Source organism: Carassius auratus, chromosome 27 (assembly GCF_003368295.1).
Source record: "Carassius auratus strain Wakin chromosome 27, ASM336829v1, whole genome shotgun sequence".
Taxonomy (NCBI): Eukaryota; Metazoa; Chordata; class Actinopteri; order Cypriniformes; family Cyprinidae; genus Carassius; species Carassius auratus.
The window spans coordinates 10,215,189-10,239,714 of NC_039269.1; the positions used below are offsets into that span (position 1 = coordinate 10,215,189).

Below are 24,526 nucleotides of genomic sequence, written 5' to 3' on the forward strand. Positions count from 1 at the left end.
TTTTTTGTCTTTAGCACAACGAAGGTTTTCTCACAGCTTAAAGTGACAGTTCACACTACAATTAAAATTCTCATCATTTACTTATTGTTCCGAGTCTGTTTTGGTTTCTTTTTTGTGTGGATGTTCACTGTTTATAAAATGCAAGTTGTTACAAAAAAATACATTTTTATGAAAAAAAAAAAAAAAAAAAAAAAAAATATATATATATATATATATATATATATATAGAGAGAGAGAGAGAGAGAGAGAGAGAGAGAGAGAGAGAGAGAGATGACATTTTTGTTTAGTTTTTTGAGAGTACGTTTTGATAAAAGTGCAAATACTATTATATCTTTCACAATTCCATGTGTAATATAATGTATTAATTGCCATTTTTTGTAATTATTGGTTTAATTTACTAACAATGTCTAAATGAAAACAGATTCACCTCCTACACCATTTTTTTCAGTGTAACTGAAAAAAGCCACTTGTAAAGAAAGATAGCAGCTGTATAAATGAATTTCCCAACTAATAATAATGACAATATGTGTATGAGGTTACTTTTTCTGTTGAAATGCAGATGAAAACTGCAGCGTTTAATCTCAGTGTAATTCACCTTGCGAGTCATTTCACAGGCGTGTTGATTTATTGACAGATTGTTACATCATGCACTAATGCTGATTGTGCAAAAAAAATAAAAAATCCTGAAAGCCAAGATGAACACTGTCACTATGACAATATGATGAAATGTATCAACTAATAATAGCCTGACATCCTCCTCCTGGGAGGTGCTATAAAGGTTCTTTTCCAATTTTGATTTGTAAAGACCAGCGCAGCAGGAATATGACTTCACCTTCTCTGTTTGTATTCATTTGCTTCAGACTGCCTGCTGAAACATTAATGCCTGTCTCAGTTTCACTGTTTCTCACTGAGGCAGGGGTCCCACTGCCCAGCTGACAGCACAGATTGCACTTTGCCTGAGAGGAAAAGAGACAGTGAGAGAGAAAGAGCGAAAAAGATTTGAAATTTTAAAGTAATACAGAACTAATGGGAAAGCTATAGTAAAAATGGCGATTAAGGGTTTATTTACATGCAAATAAACTAAAAATATATGTTTTTTGGACAACAAAAAAAGATGGTTGAAACTTGAAAATCTGTTTTTTATAGTCCAAAATATATATATATATATATATATATATATATATATATATATATATATATATATAATTTCTATTTATGCACAACATTTTGACTTTAAGTGGCCTTCTATTGGTTATGAGCAGAGTATAATACTGTAGTTTAATTTTCCTCTTGCCCTGGATGTCAGTAAATCTCATCTAAAACACGTCAAATGTTTATGCTTTTATTAATCTGGGGGTGAGGGATTTGTGGACATAGTAATGTATTTTGATTTGTAGTGTAAGACAATTATTTTTATTCATATTTTATGTGGAGTTGAAAAGTTAAAGAGAGACAATTTAGGTTACTGAAGGTTTCTTTTGTTTTGATGGATTGATCTAAATAATCTACTAATTAATTTATGACAACAAATAAATAAATCTTTAAAATAACATGTATTTTTATATATTCAAAAAAAAAAAAAAAACAGATGACAGACAGGATATTTTTAAACGATAATAAATTTTTCTAATTGAGCAAATGATGCAAAATCTTGCACTTTGTTGCATTGTGGTTAAAGGTTAATGGAAATTACCAGTGCATGTTCACGTTTTTTTTTTTTTTTTTTTTTTTTGCAATGTCTCAGCAAATGCAAAACTATTATTATGTAGGCACATTCCACTGTATTTAAAAATACAAAGTTGCCTCCTGTATTGCTTACAATATTGTCACATTAAATTTGCCTACAAAAGCTTTTACTATAACGTTAACAGGGTTTTTTTTTATGTGAGCGAGAATCCACACCTCATTTTTTTGACTCTCTCTCTCTCTCTCTCTCTCTCTCTCTCTCTCTCTCTCTCTCTCCATTTTCCTTTCTCTCCAGCTTTCTCTTTCAGACTGAAGCCGAACTGAAGCTAGTTGGATTAGTTCTGGACCGGCTACTGTCGGCTATTGGAACACCCTCTAGAGGCTGCAGGAGGAGAACGCCAGCGCTGTCAGATCAATACAGTGGGAGAGAGAGAGAACAAGACGGGGGTAGAGAGGCATAGGGAGGGAAGGAGAAGGAAAGAGAACGAGAACAGGGGGTGTCGCTGGGTGAGGGAGGGAGACACAGAGATAGCGTGCATGTGCATGTGTGAGAGGGAGAGAGAGAGAGAGAGAGAGAGAGAGAGGAGGGTGCGAGAGACAGATAGACGGAGAGACCGAGTTAGAGCGAGAGCAAGGTGCACACGTTGCTCAGCCTCCTCATTGCAGCCGCGACAGGCAGCCAGAGAGGAGCTCCAATCTAACTGGTGGCAACAATAGACTACTGAAAACACAGCTTGACCGATCAATAGACCTTTGCAAGAAACATTGTGAGAGGGAGAAAGCTGCTCAAGGACCAGGGAGGAGCAGATAAGGTGAAGATCTAAAGGCAATTACAACACTGGGTTCCAAAACTAGGTAAGTTGAGCGTCTGGTGTTAAGTGTTCTCTTCTCATAGTGGCTGTGCTGTGCTTGAGGGGTCTGACTGGGGAATTGGAGGGGGCTCAAGTAATGAATTGGTTTGTGGGTTGTGCATCAATCAAAACATTATCATTCTGAGCTTCAGACCGAGGGTTAGGTTCCTGAAGTCACATCAGGGAGCAGACAGGGTCTGTTGTAACCAAAGCTGTATTCTTCTTTGATTACATCATTTACATGCATTTGAATATGCATTGAGTAGATTCCATTTAGAAATACTCCAGATGTAGGATCGGTGGTATGCATTCATGTTGTTTTGAATGATACACAAGTGTAAGTACAGAGAGTAAAAACATTGCATGGATGGTTGGTTTCATGAAGTTGGTTTCATGGTTCTTGTGATGCTATGTTATGATTGCAGAACTTTTACTTTCAGTAATGTTTGCCATTTCGATAATAATATAGTCTGGTTATGGAGTATAATACTTAAAATTGTAGGAAGAGATTATAAGTATATATAAATTAAATGTTCTATATATGATGCTTTAGAAATTATATGGATCTTATATATTTTATATTATCTTATATTTATATATATTCAATATGTCTTATGTTACATTGTTTATTTATTTATTTTCTTTAGAATTCTATTATTATTATTATTATTATTATTATTATTATTAATGGTGTTAAAAGTTCTTTGAAATTGAAATTGCTTAAACTATTTGGATTCTGTCAGATTAACTGGAAACAAATTTAATTTAATCATTTATTTACATTTTTTAATTGTCTTGTTCGTATATATTATGTTTAATCAGCTAAATTACTGTACATATACTTTATATCCATAATTATTTTTGTATTTATAGAATAATACATCACAACACTGACATTGTAAATTCAAAGATATTATATTATAATTATATATTCAATAGATTTGGGGCAAACTCTATTACTTCAGACTTTGACATGTTGCAGCCATTTCCTTCAAACGCAGATGTAGCTTGTTTTAAGAATCAATCAAGAATGATCTGATTGCCCTGTGCAGTTTTTTTACATAGATGTTTTCTGAAAGCCATGCAGCCTCACTGTACCCCAGAGTGAGCAATTATTCTGTGCAGTGGGCAAACTTTCCATCCAAACAGTTGGGGATGCTGTTATGGGCAGATAATGATGTCACCATCCATCCTGAGGATAAACTGGCTATTTATTTCTTCCCTTACACCCTGTGCCACCTTTTTCAGAGAAATATTCTCACGCTTGCTGTTGTGCATCCATTCCTCCTCCCTGCAGAGCTGCACAGCGAGGGATATTGTCGTATTTCTTAAGTGTTTGATTTGTCAAAGTCAGTTGAACATATTGTCCATGGGCAGAGACTGTGGTATCGGCATGATATTAAAAATCTGGTGTGGGGATCCTTTCTGCAGATTTATTGCTGGAGTATAAATCTTAACACCTTGGCTACGAGACCTTTTCTTTACCGCCCTGCCATGTGAACGAACGATACCACATGCCTCCCCACACTGTGGAAGATGAGAGCCCAGGGGTACATGGTAATCTCACTGTAGGTAGATCACACCTCTCTGTGGCTCCTTCCTTCCTTCCTCCTGCTCCTCTTTTATTAGTCTTAGGCATGATTTCAAAGCTTTCCCTGAGTCTGAGAATTCAGATAGCGTCCTCTGCTCCCACTAGCATGCAGGCCTATCTATTAAACATGCAGCCATCAGAAGGCTCTCTCAACCAAATTTATGGAAATGTAAATCAATCAATAATGTGGATAAACATACATTCAACTTTAAAACGTTTGCTTTGGTTAAAACTTCTATAATAATATCCACCTTAAAATTTTGAAATATTGCCATTGGGACAATTTGTCGATGTTACTTTTATTAACACATTTTGGTTCATTTTGAAATGTTGCCCTCTGAAAGCGCAATTAACCAAGCAGAAAATACATCGTTGGTCTATATTTCAGAACAAAGCCAAAATATTACAAACCTGAAGGTTACATTTCAATATGGTAAAACGTGCATGCATGTGATTTTATTGTATGCGAAAAGCATATACCATAAAATTTATGGTGAAAATCTATCTTAAATTCAACTACACCCAGACAAAAATAATAATCATAATTTCCCTTAAAAATATAACTTAAAAAAAATTAACAAACAGTTACAAAGAAATGGCAACACACTGAATTCAGTTAGAAATTTTGTAGAAAAACTAGTATTTTCTTATCAAATGTACTTGAAAAATCTTTGTTTTATTTACAACTTAATTTTTTTTACAGTGCAGTTAATATATTTTTTGTACAGTAAAATGTTATTTAATATATATAATTTTTTTTGTAAAAAAAGATATGAGTCACCTCATCATTTAGTATTATATAAACACACCTGAGCAGCAATATCTTGTGTTAATCATGATTGCATAATAAAATTAGATTTTTCTGATACTTTCCCCTCTCCGTGAGATTAATTAACATGTAACAGCATGCCTGTGGGTAACCAAATAGCACAACTGTGTTAGTCTATGAGGAAATTAATAATTTACATAACATTTGAGTCCAGGGGCTCTGCCTCTGCACAATGCCTGTGTTGCAGAAGTTTCTTCTACTCATGCTATCAGACTGCTAAATGGTAATTAAGCCAGGGCTCCATTTACATGCACTCTGCGGAAGAACACGAGCATTTAAAAAGAAATCGGGCTGCATATATTGTACCACCAGAGGATCATTGTCCAAAATGAACGCATGTTGAGGCGGCTGCTCTCTTTGCACTCCCTGTTCAACTGCCCGTAAATGGCTTTCAAGTGACTATTATTTTTTGACATTGACTTAAATACAGCTTAGCTGATGGATCCGTTTACCATAATGCTATGTTATTGCAGTTTGTGTGCGTTTTTAATGCGCTCCTGCTGTTGAAATGACCCTTTTGAGCACTATTGTTCTCAATTTAAATTACCAACCCTCAATGTTCATCATAAGCCAAGGACAGGTTAGTCGACAAAAGCTGTTGTTACTGAATAAAATTATACCATACAGAGGTGGAATTTCTCGTTAACCCCCTCAAACATGAAGTCGTGGTCCGTTCTGTCATGGGTTCAATCTGTTTGATAAATGCTTCACCAGCACTCCGTTTTTTTGGTGTTCACCTTCTGAAAGCCACGGTAGGTTTAAATAATACCAGGGTGCAAAGAGAGCAAGTGATGGAGAAAGAGAATTACTTGTACCCTTGCCTGCTGCTCATGCACCTGTTTTTTACCTCTATTTCCACCTTTTTCTGCCTACAAATGTGTCCTCATGGTAACACTCCTGCTTATGATTTCCCGGCTTGAATGCAGTCAATAGGGGGAGCCGGTTAGCTCTCTCTCTTTTGATTTGAAAATGTGCTCATGGCTTGATGATCGTTTCAGGACATCAGAGGATGATTTAACTGCAGTGTGATGCTCTAAATTAATGGGATTAATGTTTATTTGGCTAATCTGATTAGTGAGTTAATCGGATTGAATTGCTTCAGAGTGAGCAAAAAATCCTGTGAGAAAAAAAAAAAAAAAACTGAATTCATCAGCAGTCTGCAGTGTGCCTTGTCCACACCACTAGAGACACCAAACAGAATTTCAACATTATGAACGTATTCAAATGTGTTGTTAGTGCTCACTTTGTCAATTGTTGTTCAGAAAACCTTTATTTTATGTTCATGAAAAAGTAAATAGCATGTCTGTCTTAGTCTGGTTGCTCAAACAAACATTTTGCACTTCTGTTCAGTGCTGTGAAATTGCATTTCCCTTTTAAATGTTCTGTAAAATATATGCTATCTTAACTGATGAATTAGACCGCATACTCACAAAATCCCAATCAACCACAGACGTTAGCTAGCCGAAAGCACAAAATGTTTTAACAGTTGCAGAGAGCATTTCTGATCGGCTAAATCAGTGTGTGCTCTGCTTCTTTCTTTTGTTTACAGAGCCTGTCACTGAGGCCACATCAACACGAAGCCAGCTTTCCCTATCCAATCTTTTTTTCAGCTCAAGAAATATCAGTGTACACACAAAACTGACTCAAAACGTTGTAGTATGCATGCCAGTACAGTATGTGGCACTGTAATTCTGATACAGAGATACACTAGAAATGAAGAAGACTTGAAACATGCACATAAACCTTGCGCGCTGTATACAACCTCGACACAACAACAAGAAGACAAACTGTATGGCAGATATACTAGGAATCATGTCAAACAGGTAGGCATTATCACAAAGTACAATTGAGTATAAAGAGAAGAAAAATGATTCATAACTTAAGTAGAAGGGAACAAGTCATTTTAACACATATACGAACAGGACATTCAAATCTTAAACCAAACACTATACATTACAGGGAAACATAATACTGATGTATTTAATTCTTGTTTAGCAGAGGATCAGTTGAACACGTTATGATGATATGTACAGCATATGAAAGAGAAAGGGGTCGACTTAAAGATGAATTACAATCCTTAGGAATGAAATAATTTTCATTAAGTAGTATTCTGAATGATGGTCCAAATGCAGGAAAACAAATAAGTGCATTCATGAGAGTTCTTAAGATTTGTTGAATAATGAACAGAATACAAGATTTATGTGATAAACAGTATATTCTCTTCACACTCCATCACAGTAGGTGGCGGTATGCACCTATGAAGTTGGTTCGCAACCCGCCATAAAACCAAAAGAGGAAAATAAGAAGATGAACATGAACATGGAACAATGCATTTAATAAACATTTAATACAATGTCGAGTGTTTGTTCATGTAGTTGATACCTTTACGTGATATGGGCGAGACATGGGGTTATGACATCATCGTTTCACAAAATATATGGATTGGCTGTACACACGAAAATGTAAGGCTGTTGTTTTCAGATGTATCCAATCTGGGACCAGGTTTAAAAAAATAGCGGTTTCACGCATCCAAAACGCCAGATCAGTCTGGACAAAACACAGATACAATACACGATTTTTACATAAGTTTTACAGCTAAACGCATCTCTGAATTAAAAAAAAAAAAGTGATTTCTCAGGACACGTATTTAAGTGATATCTTGGAAAACTTAATACTTGGTATTCAGGAAAAAAAAAAGAATAATTAAAATTGCTTGCAGCACCTTTAAGACTTCAGGTTTTGTGTGTTCTTATTGTCCTTATATAAAGTATAGCTGACACTTAGGTAAACTAGTTACATTATATGATTGTTTCCCTTTAATACATTTGAATATCATGTAATTAGTATGGAAATATGTTAGTTATTTTCTTAGTCTCTTAAAATATTAGTTTTGATGGCCAAACTGGTTGGTAGATTTCAAATTAAAATGTTTATTTCTGTCCAGATATTGGTCTCATAAACAGCTGAAACTTGCTTGCTTAAAGACCACAATACATGTGGTTCTGCACTGAAACTGTGATTAAAAGATCATGCTTTGATCTGATCTGTGGCAGACACATGAGTCCAAGAAAAAGAAAGAAAATCATGTTTTCTCGTTTTTAAATTGCCTATCTCGCTCTAAAGATACTGACAAACAGAATGCTAGAATGTCTTGCACAAACTGTCATCTGCCAAAACTGGCAAAAGTATGTTCACAACCTTTTTTTAATGCATTACCTCTTTAGTCCGAGCAGTTTTTGATTTCTAGTGTGGGTGAGGTCACATTTATTTCAGCCAATCGGGTTTGCTGCGAATCTTGCGCTTGTTAATTGACAAGTGATTAAGGAGTAAAACAATTATTTGCTCCAGTGAAGATTCCATCTGTCTTCAATTAGTTAGAACTGTATCATTAACTTAATATGTTATCTGCTCACAAATTTCCTCTGCTAAATGTTTGAAATGGAAATGGTCGCGCTCATGCTCACATCTCATCTGTAGCTCTCTAAATGCACACCCTCGGAGATACAGATGTGAACGTACACGTGCAATTAATCTTTCTGATACACTGTCATTCTCAATTGTTCCTAGTATTCTGACACCTCGGTTGGATTCCGGAAGCGACACGGTCAATGACTGCTGTCAAAAGAAATCATTGACAAAGTGTCAAATCTATATTGCCAAAGGACACAGGGAACAGCAGCCATGCAAACTAAAGCTAGCCGTGGAAAAAAATCTTAAATATTTATCTTCTTTTATTCAGAAACATTCCTTGGCTAAATTGCTTGTATTCATTATTTCAGCCCGAGATGGCATAAAACAAATGATTTTATAATGACTTCTAGGCTAGTAATTACAGCAGTGGAACTGATTAAGTTCATCCAATAATTAAACAAATATCATTGATTTCCCACAGAGAGACAGCCCAGCTCCCAAACACCCATCATCCACCATCCGCTCCTGCTTCCTGTTCTCCCCGAAGCAATAGGCCAATCAAATGTCTGCGATTTGAGAAGCGCAATAAAAGTCAGACGCATTGATATTCTGTGCAATGGTCTTTCCTGTCCCTTTGTCAACAGATAAAGATTGAAAAGAGGTGGTTTGTTGAAAAACTGATATATATCGCAGACAGCCCTTCTGTTGTAGCAGGAATCAGCAGATCTGTTCTGTGGATATTTGCTCTGACCTACTGTTTGTAGTTGTGTGGCTGGCTCATGTTGGTCTTTCACTCGCTAGTTCTCCCCATCTGTGCGGGCAGATGGATGAACACTCCCACATAAAGTTTTCTTTGCCAATTGCCATCCTTCCTGCTTTGTAGTTAAAAGAGAAAACTGAAGCATTTTTGGATCCATTGTATCTCCGCTAAGCGGTCCAGCTATCATTCCATTACCTCTTTCATGGACATTTCAGGCTAACTAATAAAGTCTTGATTTGTCAGCTGAATGCACACGGAATGATATCAGCCGATGTCTTATTTGAATGGACAAGTGATCGTCTGGGAGACTTGATCTTTAAACAAAAGCCCACACAATTGCTGACGAGTGTTATATTTAAATAGATTCTGCCTGCCGAGTCGGGGAAGAACTGCAAGCAGACTCAGAGATTTACATTCAAATACGCCGCAGCAGGGCTATGTTGTCATTTGATGTAAATTCCCTCGGTCAACATTGTGTTCTTCATAGAAAGAGTTGTTTGGAGATGCCTCTAGGCATTTCAGAGAGACTTTTTAGCACAGTCTTTAAAATGATTAAAGTGATAGTTCAGCCAAATATGAATATTCTGTCATCATGTACTCAGCCTCATGTCATTTATCTATCTTTCTTTTGAGATTGCAAAAAGAGATGGATATTTATGCTGCTGCTTTTTTCCCCATACAATATGAAAGTCAATGTTAATCAATGAAATTAAGAATAGTGCAATTTGAATATGAGCATATCACATTTTTTAAAGAACCAACTACATTAAGCTTAATTTGCGTCAAACTTGTGACAAATATAACATTACAGTGTTTTACTCACACAAAGATAACATTGGCATTTGAGGGTGAACTATTCCTTTAGGCTGGATTCTGGAGAAAAAAATATTTTCTAAAATAAAAATAAATAAATAAATAAATGTACTACTTACTATGCAGAGTTTCTAGAAAAATTGGTAAAGAAATCAACCAACACACAGTGGGTTATTAATTCAGCCCAGTGCTTCCAATATCTAAAAGTATAATGTGCTTTTTTTCCCCTTTGCACATCACAAGTGTCATCCTACCATTCACAGTTAATTTTTATTTTATTTTTTTGTCCGGTTTTTATCTCATAAACAACCGAGACACGTCTCCTTCTCCCAACTGCCATGAAGCCGAAATGGGTTGTGCATGTTTTTAAGCGGTGTTAATGTGTCCTGGCCTATGGAACACACATCCTTGGAGAAAACATCTCCAGACTGATTAGTGTTTATAAAATCTAGCCACGCTCTGCGCAGTCTGACTTCATATTTCACATTACATTAACCCACCAGCCCAGCAAGAGAGCACAATGAGGCTTTTCTGAGCCGGCAGTGTGTGTGTGGGACAGTGGAAGAGCTGTTATGAAGCAAAGGACACTAGAATTAGCAACAGGTCTTTGTTCTAATCAGGCTGTCTTGAATAGGCTCTTTCCTTTTTTATTTCAAGGGAGAGTTCACCCAAAAACAAACAATTTTGTCAGTATTTACTCACCCTATATGCTGTTCCAAAACCATATTAACGTGGAACATACAAAGTGATTTATGAATGTGCACTTTTCTATATACCCTAGCTCTCCTTAGCACTTTTGTGATAGTTCTTGAAATAATTATCCTGATTCTTCATAGTCATAAATGAATGAATCAGTATTTTGAGTTAGATCTTTTGAATGAATCAGTTAAAAGGACTGAATCTGGTTTGCAAAGCTAATCTGAATGATTTGTTCATGAATGAATGTAGTCATTAACTGCTGCTCATGCATTAATTATCTTGTTATTAGCTCAGTGTTTTACATCACATAAAACTGAACAGTGAATGTAATGGTATGGACTGCTTTTATGATATTTAATTAATTAATTACATTTATTTATTTTTACCCTCAGGTCCCCATTTATTTTGACTGCATTAACGAAAATATAAGTAACTATGAAAGTATGAGTAACTGATGGCAGAATGTTTTTTTTTTTTTCAGTGAACTAGACTGTTCTGGGAAAGTGGGAGTATTATGTGATTTAGTTTTGCATTATTACTGTGATAAGTCTAAAAAAGAAATTGAAATAAATTACTGTATTTTTCGGACTAAAAGTTGCACCTAAGTATAAGTCGCATCAGTCCAAAAATACGTCATGACGAGGAAAAAAAACATGTATAAGTCGCACTGGACTATAATTCGCATTTATTTAGAACCAAGAGAAAACATTACCACCCACGAGAGGGCGCTCTATGTTTTCAGTGTAGGCTACAGGAGCACTGAGCAGAATAGAGCGCCCTCTCGTGGCTGTAGACGGTAATGTTTTCTCTTGGTTAATTTCTCTTGGTTCATGTCAAATGAGTTTTGATAAATAAGTCGCACCTGACTATAAGTCGCAGGACCAGCCAAACTATGAAAAAAGGTGTGACTTGTAGTCCGGAAAATACGGTAATATTCACCCTCACATTGTTCCAAAACTGTAAAAGGTGATTTTTTTAAAAGTAGATTCACTGAAATCCTTTTTTTCCTTTTCTTTTCTTTTCTTTTCTTTTCTTGTTTTGCATGTTTAGCAATGCATTGAAAAGGGGCTAGTATATCTTCAAAAGCTCTAAAGGCTTGTTTCAAGTGTTTCTAATCCAATATATAATTATCTGATTTCAAAAGAATGACTTGGTGAATCACCAGATGCAGCCTATGAAGCTTCACTCAGTACAGGTGCAATATCAAAGCCATTTTAATGTGAGGCATCACAATCTTCTTCACAAACTTTTATTCTCAGACATATCTTGTTGTGAGATGAAGTTCTCTCCATAGGACATCGGTTTGCTCTGGTGGCATATTTGTTTTGCGCAAATGTTTTATATGCTGAAATCTGAAGGACCGAAACAAAATGACATTTCCATGTGTTGTGCTCGATATTCACTTGACCTCAATGTGTATTGACTTTGTGCACTGGAGCGAGACAGAACTGACCAAACAAAATGCACAAAAAATGCTTTGACCTTTTACTGTCCATGTTCAGATCTGCATCAAATCAATTATACTCTATATCAAAGAGCACAAATTATATATTAAAAAATGCATATAGTATAAATACAGTGTTAAAAATAGTTTTCCTTAAAAACAAAAAAACCCGCTTTATTGTTCTCACAGTCCAATCCTCAAAGTAGACAGCAAAGGAACACCTTTTTGTATTCTTTGAGCATTCGGCTTTGCCTCTGAGTTGAAATAAGAAGTTATTCATGTGTTCCATTTGTTGATTCATCTATTCTCTATTAAACTCTTTTTTTTTTTTTACTGCATCAAATCCAGTTTTCACACACTTTGAGTTATTCATCAGTAGGCTTGAAGAATAACAGAATATTGTTTCTTTTAGAAAAAAAGTGTTTTTTGTTTCAAAAGAAATCAAGTCTCTTATTATTAGATCTTGAAGTCCCCCCAAAATGTTTTATTGTTCAACAATTTTGTCACTTTTTGTTACCAGTGATATTGCTAATACTTAAGACATTTAAGTGACACATAGTAGATGTTTATATATATATATCTATATATATATATATATATATATATATATATATATATATATATATATATATATATATGTATAGATATATATAGATATATAGATGTTTTCCATTTTTTAAATAATTAAACTTGTTGTCTAGTGTTTTTCTCTCATCATTATTTATGAAATTAGCATTCTCATGAATTGAATTAGTGAACTATTTCCATTGTGCTGCTTTTCTTGTTATTTTACACGGTGCCCCCCTGGGTGTGGTGCTGCACCCTTCTAGACACTGTGCCCCCCTGACACGTACCCAAATTCCAATTGTTATTCCTGCCTTCAGGTCAGGAAGCCCACCAACATTTTGTTCCTGCTTTATTAATATTTTAATCCATGATCTGTAGCAAATCCAGTTTACAAATACATTTTACCCCAAATTTGACAACCTCCAGCTTGTTGCTGGTCACTGAGCCAGTCAAACTGTTAGACCCACAAGATGTTGAAAAATAACCATACTGAAGATGAGAAGACATCTGTCTATTGAGATAAGGCACAAACCGTTTCAGAGCAGAATAGCAGCCGTTCAGTGCACAGGCACACGGTGGTTAAAAAGCAAGAAGCCTTTGAAGTTTGATTATTCAAATTAAAGCTGGCAGAGTTAAATGTGAGAAAAGTGAACTGGAAACTATTCTGTTAAAGGGAAAGCCCAGTCCACTCCAAAAAAAAAAAAAAAAAAAAAATGCCTTTATTTTTAATTAGGTATTTTCTTTTATTATTATTTAATTGACAGCATTAGCAGTACAGATACAATGCTTGCATGTGCAAAGTTGACACTTTCCTTTCCCAGTTGTGTCCTATCCAGCCTACAGAGCCAAAGAAGCCCTGAAAGGGATTAGATAAATGTTTTCCGGGAATATTTTATAAGAAAACGTGTGAGTCATGCAGGGGCAGTCAAGCTTGAAATTGAGTGAAATCACACATTCAGGCAGACATGTTGGATCACATACACACTTATTGTCAGCCTCTAGTGATCGCCCTCTCTCCTATGTCCTCTAGCCATTCTTATATAACCAGAATGAAGGAGCAACTCATGGGCTATATTCGTGAGGAGCCGACTATCGCGAGGCACTTCAAAGGTCACTGCTTTTCAAATCTGACCATAATTTCCAGTGCACACCTTTATGGTAGAGCGACCTTCGGACTGAAGAATCAATTATGTTGCACAAGAAACGATGAAGTGGAGGATAAAAAAGAGGTCACATTTATATCATTAAAATCCTTTTGAAGAGGAAGAATGAAATCTCAGTGGACTTCCCGGTGGATGATGTTCTAGAGAACATTTTATTCTGGCTAACATCATTGCAATATATATATATATTTTTTTTTTACTCAATTTTCATGCATCATATCATATTCTTATCAGATACTGTATTTATGGTAACAAATTACAGAAAGATCCAGTTTGTATTGTTTAATGCATTAAAGAGTTAGTTCACCCAAAAATGAAGATAAGGCCATACATAACTCACCCTCAGGTCATCCTAGGTGTATATGACTTTCTTCTTTGATTAATCCAGTCAGAGTTATATAGAAAAATGTATTTGATATTTCAAGCTGTTTAATGGCACTCTGCGGGTGTTGCAGTGCATCAGTCTTAAAGAAGTTTAATAAAAAGCACCCATCCTTAAAATAAAATGTCTTACACTACTCCGGGAGGGAGGGGAGTGAAGAAAATCCTGTAGCGAATCAGTACGCAGTAATCCATTTAATCTAGTTTGCGCTCATTGTTGTACACAGATCAGAGTGGATGATGTATGAGGTCGTTTTTGCGCATGCTCAGAAGTGATGAACGCTGAAGCACGGGGGATAGATCAAAACAAAACAGTGAAGTACAAAGTAGAAGTATAAAATAAGGATTTGTAAAAAATGTCGGAGTCAATATATGTCAATATAAGCCAAGAGGAGACTGGTTTTCCTTTGCTAAAGTAAGGAAACTTTGCTTCCTTTGCTCCTGTTAACAAATGTTATTTTTCACGAGACTCATGGGTGCAAACTAGATTAAAGTGATTATTACATTTTGAAAATGGATACTTTTCTTACAAAAATGCATTGATTCGCTACAGAAGGCCTTTGTTTTTTATGGATGGGCACTTTTATTTCACTTATTTTGGACTGATGAACTGCAACACCTGTGACATTAAACTTGAAAGATCAAATACAATCTTTAATATAAATCAGACTGGATTCATCTGTGAATTTTTTTTTTTTTTTTTCATTTTTGGGTGAACTAACCCTTAAAACTTTTATACAAGGAGGTTAATTGAGGTAATAATAATATATATATGCTGTCATCTAAACCAACATACCTGTCCTTTCATGTGGTGTAGCTGCTCTTTTAAAGACTGTATATCTGTCTTTACTGTATAGCTCAAAGTATCCAGACTGCTCAAATAAAGAATGATAATGCTTCAAGCTGATAATGATGAAGCTGCAGCTTTATCCACAGAGACTTTATTATAGACATTCCTTATGGACGAGGTTTTAGCATATTTCTAAAGTTGTATTTTTATGCGTTGTGATCCAGTTTAAACAAGCCTGAGCAGCTACAGTTCTCCAACTTCCATTTGCCTAATTTTTTCTCTTCGGAACACTGCTTCAGAATAATCTAAGCCTGCCATGCTATTAAACAACAATAATAACAACAAGTCCTTGTTCATTGTGCCATATCTGTCAGTTACAGTGCACTGTGGGTGCCAGGAGACAAATTGGTGAGCCCAAATTATCCAGCAATACCCTCATACTTATGTTCTACAGAGACAGAGCTCAATATATGGAGTAATGCAGGAAGAATCAATAAACACCTTTAGGCTTTTCAACTGTTCTGTTCTGAACAAGCATGACTGTTATCAATTGCAAGGTCAGAATTTTTGCTCTTTTAATCACATTGGACATTTTAGTCCACCAGTGGATTAATCTTTTCAGAAATGGAGTATCCACAGACTCAGAGGAATAGATAAAATAAAAAAATGCATATATCATTAATGCAGCGTTGCGTAGGATTGTGTACGTTCACTATAATCTCACGACTGGGCTTGTTGGACACAGAGAGCTACACATGAAAACATTACAAAAATCAAACATTATACTTCAAAGAAAGAAATGAAGGGCATACTCTCTAGACTGTATCTCTTCTACCACTGTGTTATTCATCTTGACAAGCAATGTTTAATAGCAGTTTGCTACTCAACAATTAATATTCAGGAAGTGGCACATTTATTTCCACAGATTTAAAGATTTTAACCATTTTAAATTACTGATCTTCATATAACTGAACCACGCTCTTGTCCATCTCGATTAATCACAGACAATCATGCGATTACTTGTGATTAAAAATAATATATTAATTGTTGCCCAGCTCTAAATTATAATAATAATGCTTCTTAAGCATCAATTCAGCATCTCAGAATGATTTCTAAGACTGGAGTAATGGATGCTAAAAATACAGCTTTGCCATCACAGGAATAAATTACATTTAAAATATATTAAAATAAAGAAGAGTTGTTCTCAGTTTCATCATGTAAATAAATGCAGCCTTGGTGAGCATAAGAGACTTCATAATACAAGACACAGTCAATTTATATCCTAAATTAAAATAAAAATTTTCATTGTAATAAAAAAAATAGAAATAATTTTCACATAATAATTATTGCTATAATACATAATATTGCTATTTGTTAATATTATCATTCCTTGTAATATATATATATATATATATATATATATATATATATATATATATATATATATATATTAATACTTTACGACTAAGGCTGGGTTTGGAACAAGGGTAAAATAATAAAACCGCACAAATTCGAAAAGCACTAAAAATAAAGGTAACCTTCATATAACAAAATGAAAAAGGAAAAGTTGAAATCTGTGACTTTGTGTGAAGCTGTGGAAAAGCTCCCCTTGCCTCATTGTATTTGCAAAGTAGTTTTATTCAATATGGGTGGTTTTAAATGGAAGCTTTAATATGAAAATTTAATTTCTTTTGTATGGTTTCTTTGAACTCATATAAAAAGTAACAAGAGAACGGTGCTAGGCATTAAAATGAAATCAACCTGGTTTGCATAAATTTCATTTTCAATTAGGCAGGGAAGTGAGGGAGAATATTGGGGTGAGGTGAGGAGCAGTATTTTTAGACAAAGCCAGCCAGTAGTGTCAGGACCTGTATAAGTAGTTCCCATTTCTTCTGTCTCAGATGTCTCAGAACTTCACGACCCCCACAGCCCCTGTACCGTCGATGCGGTTGCCAAGGAAACGGGTGTCAGGCTTAGATGAAGGGTGTTGGAAGTAGACAGGGGCTCTCAGGTCTGATGCACCCTCCGTTCTTTGTTTCCCATTAGATGTGGTCTGCAACTGCATTGCACTAAAGATAAGGACATACATTATGAGTTTGTGTGCTGGTTTGCACTAAAAACAAGGTCTTCTTAGCCCCCGAGGAGACATTTTATGAATTCAGTGCTGACAGAAGCGGACTGTGAATCAGTCCACTGAGTCGCCAGATCATGTAACCACTCAATAAACTGCCAAAAGTCCAGCTGGCCATATCCCAGGGCTCCCGGGCAACTGCCTTAAATTAGTGCCCAATCCCACTCCCTGCTGACTGAGGAACAGTGTTTAGACTCTGTGTACCCACTGGCAAAAGCAGCCCACCTGCGCACATGAGCCCAGGTCTGTGACATTTCATCAAAGCTGACGCTAGGAACAGGGCAAATGTTGCCACACCTGGGCAACAAAAGGTTCCCGCTTTCACTTAAATGGCTTCAGCTGTGAGTTTTAGCCAACATGGATGTGGAAAAGTAACTCATTGACTATTTGGCTTGACACAGAGAGTGGTAGAAGCCATCATCAATACATTAGCATCGGTATAGACGGCCATGTTGTGATGCTCTGCCATCTTCTTCCCTTAATGTTTCTGTGCTGGTTTATTGTCGCTGGATAGACGATTTGATTGTGTGAAAACAAATTATAGTTTAATTTAATTGTAAATTATAGAAGTCAGTCTGTGTGCTTGACTCATTGTCTTAATTGTCTTCAACCTAAACATTTGTTTACTGGATTCTTTCAGCCCTGTCATTTGATGAAATTAAACAATACATCTAGTCGCTTTTGTTTTCTTTTTTCTTCACTATTTCCCTTTTCTCTCTATTTGCCTTTTGTTTTCTTTTTCATTTCCTTTCCTCTCTTGCATTTTTCCATTTTCCTTTAAACTGGTCTGTTTGCTGGTTTAAAAACCTGTTTAAGCAGGGGCTTTTTTCAGCTGGGTTTTTCCTTTCATTTTCCTTTTTTTTTAAGTTCACCTTTATTCCTTTCTTTTACTGCATTCTTTTTCATTCCCTTCTGTTATTCTTTTCTTTTCTTTTCTTTTCTTTTCTGTTCTTTCCATCTCCTTTTTCCTTTCTATTCTTTTCACGATGATCATAGGGTTGCAGTAATTCTGTACCAACAGGACTGTACCAGCTGAACAACAGGCAACATTGTTAATGCTCTGCTTTTCATGCTGGGCTTTCTAATTGTCCTTTTATTTCTCTGGATCTTGGCGTTACTAATTATTCAAAACTCTTTTTGGTATCGACAGGCATAGGACAATTGCTTCTCCAGTCACACGTTTTAAGCAAACACTCTTGTCACGCTTCAAATACAGAGCAGTCAGTAGCCATTTAAGGGGTAATAAAACACTAGATCCCAGAGGAAAAGTGCTTGGCGCTATTGGCAGAGGAAGCCGAATCTCAATACCTCTCTCTCTTCACCACGTCCCCTTTCTCGCTGGCGTCCTGCACCTGCCAAGCAGCTGAAACTTTTGCACCGTCATGGAGATGTCAACAGTGTTACAGGCCAAGCTGCACAGCCACCTCAGCGACAACCATCAAATCCCTCTGAACTCCTTCCAAATCCATCTATCTTCATAAGCTCCCCCACATGGCCGGTAGATAGTCGGCTTGGGATTGGGTCTTGGCCAGAGAGTTCTCCTCTCATCTCTGTAAGCTTGGAAAGCTCTGAAGGGCACGTTATGGCCGGCAGCCCTGCTTCTGTACCTGCGTTTGAACCTGTCAACCTGCTGGGACGCAAACATCTCCTCTGAGACACTCTTGCCCGTTTTGTCTGGTTTTACTGTCTGTCTCACTTCTGCTCTTCTGACTCACAGGTGCTGGGTGTCACTTTCATCTCAGCCTCCTACCTTTTATTAACTCATAACTGGGTTGCTGTGTGCCTCACTGCTGTTCATACACACTGATAAAATACCATATATGCTTTGACATCAGCCTGACCTCTTGTCATATATTTGAGCTGTGTGAAGTTGAAGTGAAGATGCATTGTGTTGGCTGCACAACTAAAATAACGTGCTATCAAGTTTATTTCAGAGCTCATGGTATAGTGAGTGCTGCATAATTGGAGCACGGCATAAGCGTAGGTGCGAATAGGGTTGGCACCAAGCCTATTTTTGTTAAATGGAGCTTGGAGAACTCTGAAGAAATTATAGTAAAAACATGCAGTATAAACCTATATTAAAATAATAAAAGTGAGCTCCGTGCATGAACTGTGTTACGACTGACATGGTTCCTACACAGTGTTCATTGCTCCCTACTTCCTAAGCAGGAGAAATCTGTTGAAGTTTACTTAACTTCGGAACATTAATTCACGGATTTGAGCTCTGCAACATCTTCACACATGGACAAGTGCGACATCATATACCTCTGTAAATAAATACAATTTAAATTCACGTCTCGCACACTTCATTTTACTTTGAGTAGATCATATACATTTGCTACTAACTGGAATCATGGTGGAATTTTATGTGAGGGCACTTCGTAGGGCACATTCATTTGAATAGAACAAACATCTGAAGCGGTAAGAAAGACATACAAAATGTGCAGAGCAGGGGGTTGCAAGAACTGTAATTGAGAACCGCTGAACTAGAGCATTTCACAGTGCACATTTAGAGTTCCTATGAAATCCTCCACCATCCCCAGCTCCCCCTGTATTTACCAGGCAGTTCTTGTAATTGCTTTGCAGCTGCAATATTTAACAACAACAATAACCAACAGCCGCAGCAATTCAGCAGCAGCATAGCAGATCTATTTTGTCAAGACCAGATAAATTAACACTGTCATATCCATTACCATGCTAAAATCTTCTGAGGGTTTTCATGAAAGAAATAAATTTATGCAGTTTATAGCTGTATTTTGGTGTTTGGGTTCCATTCCATATAGATTAACTTAAATTGCAAATTTGTTAATTTCCACTGGCTTCTGACAAGCATATTATAGCTTATGTCTATTATTTGATCAGTAACACATCAGAAATGCTCTCCGTGTTAAATCGCAACATTAGCTTGCCTACTGTTGCATGGCTTGCGCACTGATCTATGTGCGGTGTGAAACAGGCCTCAAACTGGCCTCGGATCCAACCCTCTGTGGCTTGGCTCTGTGGGGGTTGGTAGAGCGTTTGTGTTCAAAGAAGTGTGGTGAATGATTAATTGTATAGAGAGCTGTGAAAATCATTTTGTTAATTGTGTGGGAGGCTGAAGGAATAGCACGGAGAGATTTTCTCCTTCAAAAACAGCTTCTACCAGACTCCTTTGCTTTACAGTTTTGCAGCTGTCCATATCAATCTACATTCTGAAAGCTTTCTCAGTGTACTCATGAAAAACAATTAGGACAATCAGCTACCTGTAATTTCAGCATATTTTCTGGAAAAAGAATACTGTAACTCAACATGTGCATCATAAAGCATATTTATCAAGACAAAGAGCATTTGAAGACCACCAACAATTTGTATAGGCACACAGTTAATCAAAAGCAATTGTTGCAAAGCAATGCTCATTCCTCCACTCTCTTATGCATGCATAGAAATTCTCTCGAGGTAGAGGTATGGCTAGGAAAAGATGCCTTTGTGTACTTCTCCAGTTCACAGTACTTCATTCTTTGACATGAAACAAATGGGTGTTCTTATACAGCCATTTATAGCCTGTCCTGAATAGAGCTCCTCAACAAATGTATATATATAACATTGTATCTGTGTGTAAATGCAGTTTGGATGGAGGTGGGAGCTCATTTATTGTGCTGTCTGATGAATGATATTTCTTACTGACTGTACATCTTGAATATCACCTTTTGTGCGAGAGCGCATAGATGTAAAAACAGGTAGACCTACTTGAATACACAAGCTTTAAAGCAGATGAACCAACTAAATTGTGAAAGAGAGAGAGAGACAGAGAAAACAAGGCTCCAGACTGCAATTAAAAATGATTTCAAATGCAACAAAAAATAAACATGTATGTCAATAATTGAAAATCTACACTGTGAGGAAATCTTTGAGTATATTCATGTAAGGATTTGTCAAATGCGATCTAATTGCAACAGTGAATGCTTGTGTTTTCTACAAGCAGCACCAAATACATCAAAAGCTCTGCTGTCCGATTGGCTAATTGATGACTTTTGCTATCTGGCTCTTTTATAATGAGTTAAAAAGATTTGTGAAGCACCATTGAAATCGCTCATGAGAATCAGACTCAAACAGTCAGTGAATCATTTGGAGCAGTCACAATTGACTCTCTCACTGAAATCTGACTCATCACTTTTCAATTGGGTCCATTTTGACATACAGTATTCACCACCAAACTGGTGAATGGATGACTCTTATGAACTGGTTCTTTATAACAAATCAGTGAAAAAGACTAGTGAAACACCACTGAACTTGCTCATAAGAAACTGATTTGAATAAGACTCAATCAGGCAGTGAATTGTTCAGAGCTGTTAATGAGTTCATAACTGACTCCCTCACTGAACCATGAAAAGTCATTTTTCAGTTATTTAAGATGAGCACCAAACCCACGATTTTGTGTTGTCTGATTCACAAATGAATGATTCTTCTGAACCTGTTCTTTATAATTAGTGAGCCAAAAAGCTGAAGTCACTCATGAACAGGGTTTGGGAGGTAACGAAATACATGCAACTGCGTTACATTATCTGGATACAAAAATTTAGGAGTCTAACTTGAATGGGTTACAGCTACATCAAAGAACAAGGTATTCGGATTACAGTTACATTTTGTAAAAAGTGCGAATACTATCAAGGATTACATCTGTTTCATTTAAAAGTAGTACTGTCAAACAATTAATCGCGATTAATCACATCCAAAATAAAAGTGTGTTCTGTGTATATGTATTATGTATATATAAATACACACACACATATATATTTAGTATATATTTAGAAAATATTTAAATGTATTTACATGTCTATATTTATATTAAGATAATTTATATTTTAAATAAATATATTTAATATACTGTATAAACATTACATATTTTTCTGAAATATACATGCATGTGTGTGTATTTATACATAATAAATATACACAGCACACATACATAATGCAAACAAAAACTTTTATCTAATCGTTTGACAGCACTATTTAAAATTAAATAAAAGCATGTAGGTTATTTATTTATTTATTTACTTATTTACATAAGTAACAAAGTAATCCAAAAGTAATCAGATTACATTACTTTTATTCCCTTCATTAATAACTTTCAGAAGCTAAATTAGAAAACTATGCACTTAATTGAACTGCACCTTTTTTGAAATCTGATCTTTATTGAGTGATTATGTAATTAATAATCTTAGAAAGTATTTTTGCTCCAAAATGTTTCATTTTACGAGGCATGTAGCTCCGTTGTATTTATTTATTTTTAGTCTGGAGCCCTGAGAAAAGCTGACATTTCACTTACACTCCTATACACATACAACAGATCAAAAAAGCTTGTGTTCATTAGCAAAGTAATGAGCACTGAGTTATGATGGAGTTTTAGAATTCACTCCATAAACCCCATAAAGCCAATCTTTGCCAAAGAAAAATACCTCCTTGTCAAAACCGGGAGGAAATATCACAGCCATATTTCACATTTTATTAACATAATTTTGAAGTTGCCCAGAGCTAGATTTGTATTTATACTGCGTGAGCACCCTGGCTGAATCTCAGCTGAATTAAATCCAGTGCCTCAAAGTAACAGTGACATTTTGGCTGCATAAAAATTATCCTCACCCTCGTGAACACTGATTAATAACAAGGCCTCCATAAACTAAAAGGCAACAGTTGCTGGTGTGTTTGCCATTTTATTGGCTTTCCTTCATTTTTTCATTTTTCACATTCTGTGTTAGTGGTCTGTGAGAACTGCCCAATTAATGTAATGCGCTCAAGCTTTTAATGCCCTCTCTATCATAAAGCAGTTAAAGATTCCTTTACATTAATATTTTCCCTGCGTAACTTCACCTGATCTTTCTGGAGGCTTTTCTTCCATGCATATTTAACTTCATGCAGTACAGTGAGAGAGAGTCAACTTCCCTCTTTAGTGTAGCTACCGAATGCCAATCAGTTTGTTCAAAATCAAACGGATGGAACAGAATTTTCTGCTGTTATTAAACAGAACCTATAATCATGTCAGTCAGACTGAGGTTAAACTAAAGAAATCATCAACACTCAGATGCACAAGTTTAAGAGCAAAGTGGGGTTTATCAAGCCAAAATCTCTCAAAGCCGCTCTCGTAATTCAGCAGCGTGATATGCTGTCACATTCTGATCATGTCATGTTACTTCTGCTTCAAAGTTGTTTTGGTGATTTCTGTTCTACATTCTCTCAAGAGAATATAAGACTTTGCATAATGTCATAATTTAAATTGAATAAATAGTAAAGCAGTCAAATGAACCTGGGCTTAATTAGTCATACTTTAACTTAAAGCATCATCTTAAAACATGCAATGCCATAGAACACTACAACATACTGTATGCTTATATGTATTACTTACTTTTCTCTGAAATATTGCAAAAGCTTTGTTTTCTTTCAACTACATATGTGTGTGTGTGTGACTTATTTTATTTATTTTTTGTGTGTGTGTTATGGAAAATCTTGTACTTAATCTGTTTAACATTTTTAATGGAATGACAGCCGTAATATTTAGTGCATAAAAATATATGCAAATTAAGAGACGGCAGCATTGTTCAATTATCTTATGGAAGGAGAATGTAGGAGAACATAGTAGGTGGTTCTGGAAATAGAACCCCTGAGAAGTAAATAAGTGTGTGTGTGTGTGTGTGCGTGCGTGCATGTGTGTGTGTGTGTGTCTGTGAAAAAAATAGAGGTTATCAGGTGATCCTGGAGTTACACAGCAGTGATACTTCAGGTTAAGATGACTTTTGCCAAAAACCCATAGATCTGGGTGCTAATGTACATTATTCTGAGCCTTTGCCATGTCTTTTGCCATTGTAAGGACAAGGCATTTGCTAAACCCTATTTAGACAGGCTTCTGTCATCTCATCTGCTCTAAAATCTGCTATTAAGCCGTCAGCTTCCTTAAAAATGTATGATTATGTGATTGCTCTGCACATTTGCTGAAAAGCACTGTAGTAAGCCATCTGAATACTCCTTTTAATAGGTAATAATAAACTTTAACTCTATAAACTCCATTTATCACATTAAGTGTTTGTCACCCTAGTATACTGTATGAACACAGTGGCACAATCTGCATAATCAGGGGCAACACTCATAAGCATATAACTCAAAACTCAGCACTCATAAATACATACGTTTTAACCTGTTATTTGAGTGTGCTTTTCAGTGTGTCCAGAGATTTGAAATCTTTTCTGCACATTATGCCTGCATTCATATATTTAAATTTGGAGGAAAACTTTGTATGTATAAGTGGATTATTAGAATGTGGAATTTATATATGAATATGAATATATAAAAAAATAATAATTGAATTGCTCTCATCTCCATTTCAAGTTAAAGCTCATCTCTTGTGTCTATTTTTCACTGTCTTCCACAAGCACTCTGTAA

The 24,526-nt window shown here is 35.9% G+C and overlaps 1 protein-coding gene across 2 annotated transcripts in view; it reads left to right on the forward strand.

Annotated features, from left to right (window-relative positions):
- Positions 1-2,011: 2,011 nt before the first annotated feature.
- The window catches only part of tnr (tenascin R (restrictin, janusin)), a 128,047-nt gene continuing 105,532 nt past the window's right edge, over positions 2,012-24,526 (forward strand). For both annotated transcript variants that reach the window (XM_026205816.1, XM_026205817.1), the window contains exon 1: positions 2,012-2,541. The gene's annotated coding sequence lies outside the window, so the exon portion shown is untranslated. The remainder of the gene's footprint in view (positions 2,542-24,526) is intronic.